General features: G+C 36.3%; 1 pseudogene; it reads left to right on the forward strand.

Moving 5' to 3' along the window:
* Window positions 1-3,786: 3,786 nt before the first annotated feature.
* Window positions 3,787-4,810, forward strand: LOC131794937 (U2 small nuclear ribonucleoprotein auxiliary factor 35 kDa subunit-related protein 2-like; annotated as a pseudogene).
* The last annotated feature ends 162 nt before the right edge of the window (window positions 4,811-4,972 follow it).

The following is a 4,972-nucleotide window of genomic DNA, read 5'->3' on the forward strand; positions in this document are numbered from 1 at the left end:
TATTTGTTTAAGCTATATCAAAAGTAAATATCCAAAGAAATGTAGCATTTTTGAGACCTGTATGTTTACTTGTGATTATCTTTTAATTGAAAAGAACTTTGTAAACACGCCAACCGTAAATTAAATTAATGTTAATAATATTGTAATACATGTATCGTAATGTAGTGTATGCATAATTAGTGTAAGTATAAGTATCAGTAGTGTAAGTAGCAAGTACAATGTAAGTGTAATTAATACTGTAAGTAGTGTAAGTGATCGTCTTGTAAATAAAACTGTTTAAAAAAAAAAAAAATTAAGACCTCCACTGTAACAGTCAGGTGACTAATTTTGAAACTTGAGCATTTGGTAAATACACCTTGGCCTGCAATTCTGATGACCACAGTTTGCTGAGGTAATTGAAATGTCAGTCCCCATGCAGGAACTTTCCCCATGACCCGTACAGTCATGTGCTATTAGATAACTTTAGAAAAATGTATTTGTGTCGATAGAACTATTGTAAGTACCGTACCACCTAGTGACAAAAATTAATGATTCCTTGTAAGCATGAAGGTTTGGGAGAAGCTATGGAACCATGGTAAATGACCCTTTCTTTACTAGGATGCATAGTGTCTTATGATTGCAACGTATGTCTTTCAGCTTTCAAACATTCAACCTTGTATCAATTGTAACTGTTTGCCATATCTATTTCTCTGTACCTTAAGCCCTCAAAGTTGAAGCAGGTGAGTCAATAACCTGACCTCCTCTGTCTGGAATTGTGTGATTACATAATTTCGCTGTGTAAGTTACCACTTTGTAGCATGTAATATTATTATTTAGACTGCATTAAATACTCTTTCTCAAGCTTTCACTGATGCATGGTGTTTCTTATCGATACTCATACCCAAACTAAACATTGATATATGGAATTGGTCACAAGATATGCGAGTTTTAAAGGGCTGGAATCTGGAAAGGTAAGGATCCTCCTTCAATTAGGACTGAAATCAATGGGGACCCTCTTTTTTTAATTCATGTCTTTACCTTGACCTGCCTCTTCCGCCATAATGTTTTGGGCACATAGATGAAGAGAATTAATTGGCATCCACATAATGCACAAAACAAGAATATAAATGCCTTAGCTTAATTGGTTTAAAAAATAAAAATAAGAGATCTGTGCAGACCATATCTTACTTTTTAGCCTCCTGTGGATATTTATTAAAAAAAAACATAGTCAATATCAGTCTCAATCACTCTTACTTTCCACTGAACTTGCAGAAAGATGATAATCTCAGTTTTTCTTTAAATAGGGAAAGGAAAGCATGCCCTCTTACCGCAGATAGTTCTTTTGTGAATTATCAGTACAAACCTGGGCCTGGTTGTTCGAAGGTTGAATGGCGCTATCTACTGGATAAAACTCTATCCCAGGAATACTGCTATACGTTTTGCTATCAATTATCCACTGGACAGCAATTTATCCACTGGAAAGTGGTATCTGCCCTTTTATAAAACTGGGCTCTCGTCTTATTTATACACGTTGATTGTTCTGGGTAGGCTAACCTTATAAATTAATTGTGAAAATTTCCTGAACCTGTCATTGTATGAATGTCTGACTCAATTTTACCTCATTAACCTAAACTGAATAAATAGAAACTTGAAATTTATTTGTTATCCTTATGACGTGTGCATCAAGATTTTGAAGTCGTTTCAGGCGTGAACTACAGTTTTAAAAGGAAATCTTCATGTGCATGTGTATTTAACATATAAAACCAGGATTATGATTACTTCAAATGACTTTACTGCCTGCTGTACAGGTACAGGCAGGTGTTTTAAAAAAGTTTGCTTTGCTTTTTCGTTAGTACACATTTCTATTTCTAGGAATCTTGATTATCTGGCCTATGCTCAATTCTAATTTTCCAACCAAATTTGATTTTCTCTTGAATATTCTTAGATTTCCTAGTATCAGTTAATATTCATGTAATTAAAATAAGTACATGAACTCTAACAGATGTAAGGCACATTACTTTTTCCTCTGATTCTACTGACATTTTATTATGTGTAGGGATTGGTATTGATTTTGTACAATCCCATTAGTCGACTTAAAAGAAGAAACAATCAAGAAAGATTTTACGCAATCCTATTGGCTGGTTCTGTAATTTATTTTTACAATGAAAAACAAGCCAAACTTGATTTTTACCGTGGAACTGCCACAGGCATCCCACGGAATTACAATAATTCCTGATCAGCACTGTTGACGTCCATAGAAACATCACTGGAGTCTCCATAAGCATCTTCTTCATTATTGACCGTCATAGAAACATCATGATCACTGGAGGCATCAACATCTCCACAAGCTTCGTTAGCCGGAAAAATATTAAAGCAGAAAAGAAAAGTTTAGCTAAAAATCTACATCACACATAAATCAAGGTACCAAATCAAAGTATATTGTTCTTACCATTTTCTGAACATTCAGTGTGCTATCAACGGTCTTCGCTTTCAACCCATCCGAGAAACCAGGCTTCTTCTTGGTTCTCAATATATAAATCATAAGCATTTTTCAGACATATTGAACGGACCAATTCATAACCTTGGAATTTTACTGTATCGATCATATGCAACGTTTGAGAATGAATAACCTTCCCCAAAGTGGCTTTTTATATTACTGAGTGGATCAAAAGTTTTTTAGTAAAAGAATTCTACTGGACAAGTTAAACTCTTATTCATTAAATCGAGAACAAAAGATTAAATCAAAAGGCACCTGTGGCCAACTCATGGATTAAGTATTACAGAGGTATATACTTGTAAAGTTGCTATCAGTAACCTAAGGTGTTTAAAAAAAGGTAGAAAGTAGAACCATTGCAAGTATAGAAATTATAGTACTTGAGTATGTGATGGAAACCCCCCCTGGAGGGGACATGGGTCATTTTTTGCTGGGTGTGTGCGGCTGACTTCTCAGAACCTCTGCCTATGTTGTGACCAATTATAGATTCCATCTTTGCCCAATTTTGGACAAGACCGGAATGGAATGGGGGCCGTTTATTAAATATTAAAATACGGTAACAACCTTTCTACCATGAATCTTCCTGTTTATGAATCCTTAATTGCCATAAAGTAGGGGTTGTTTTTGTTTCATTTATCAGCCTTGATAAGGTGTCTGTCGTTGACTTCACATCAGCAAGTACATTAATAACATTGCCATTAATAGATAATTGTTTACCTCTAGGGGGTTCATGTATTAACATAAATGGGAAATATGGGGATATTAATCTTTCTTCCAAAGGTGTCAAGTTTAAGCATTCTGGTTTCGCAGGAAATTCCATTTTGCTAGCCTTCGAACAAACTGGTAACTTCCCATCACTTAGGTTTGAGTGGCAAGTTGAGCAAATCCATTCAGTATCGTCTACACTAGTTGTGCCAGTTACACATGTAGCGAATAGATTTCTTGTGCCCTTTGTATATTTGATAGGATCACATTTTATTACAGATGATCGAAACCAAATCTGATCCCAGCAGGCACCCATCTATTTAGGACCAAACTTAATGCTATCATGAAAGGCTTGAATCACATTTCCTGTTTCAACTTCATGTGTTTTTATAAATATTTATAACGGTAGATTCATGTCTTGCTGCTGGACCTATAACAGTATGTGCAAACCCTTGGTTTGATTCTACTATACTACTTTTCTTTGCATTTCGGATGAAATTGATGAACTCTGATAAACAATTATATCCATTTAACAAATAGATTCCAAGTTGCCGTGCGTCTGTTCAGTAATAGGGAACTTAAGCACCTGACGTTTTCTACGGGGCGACGGCAACCGGAAGTCAAATTTACTTCCGATCCACGTTTCCCGCCGACAGAGTCCACCGTCGCGACTCTGTGCCAACTTTGTTTTGCTTATTTTGACGTCGCCTGTAAAACGTGAGTTTCACTTTTATGATTTTCGTGCTTTTATATCACTTTGCCTGCGATGTTTTGCACTTAGTGACACGTTAAATATTATTCTGTCGTTTTGGCGCTTGTACGAGCGATTGTCAACTATTACAGGTCTTTTTTTTTTTTTTAACTTTTTAGGCTCTAGCGTGAAGATGGCTACCAAAAAACAACCTGTAATGGAATGGACAGATGACCATGACATTCTTCTGTTGCGTGAAATGATTGCTAGCGAATTGTTTCAGTTCAAGAAAGGCAGTCCAGACCGTGGCAAAATCTGGGAGTCAATCCAGTTTAAAAAAAAAGTTTAAACGCACGCAACGAGAAGAGCTACAAGCCAGTGGCATTGATTGTGAGTTATCTGAGAAAGATGCCCTAATAGAAGAGTTATGTGAGAAAGAAGATAGCTTTTCCGCCAAAGACAAAAAAAGTTAGATGATAAAGAGGCAGCTGAAGAAATCAGAAAGAAAGCCATGGAACGCATGGCCTTGAAAAAAAAATCAAACGAATCTGCTGGAGGCAGCGCCAAAAAGAGCCGAAGAAGCGGAGGTGATGCGGTTGAACTCTTGAAAGAAAAAGCTCAAAGTGAGTATTCCATTCGCCAACAGGAGCTAGAGCTGCAAAGAAAGGAGCAGGAAGTAAGGGCCAGACAACAAGAGCTACAGATTGAACTGCTACGGAAGCAAACAGAGCAGCAAGTGCAGATTTCACAGGCATTGATGACCATGATGCAAAATCTGGTTAAGAAGTAAGATCTTAGGTTAGATCATTCAAGAAAGAACACTTCAATCGTCCTTTTGAAATTTTGTAGTTTAACAGTTTATACACGTTATTTATAGTTGCTTGTGCTAGGGACAAAGCATTGTGTTTACGAAAATGGGCTGCCTGCCTCTACTGAGTTTAGTGTTGATTAACAATACAACTCTTTATATTATGTGCTGTAAAAACTTAAAACAAACTGTTCATTGCTTGACAGTCAGCCTTTGTGTTTTGCTGTGTTACGTTTACTCGTTTGTCGTAAGTTTTAAGTATGATTTTGGCATTTTTATTATAAGCCACTGTCCT

Source organism: Pocillopora verrucosa, chromosome 2, assembly GCF_036669915.1.
Source record: "Pocillopora verrucosa isolate sample1 chromosome 2, ASM3666991v2, whole genome shotgun sequence".
Lineage (NCBI taxonomy): Eukaryota > Metazoa > Cnidaria > Anthozoa > Scleractinia > Pocilloporidae > Pocillopora > Pocillopora verrucosa.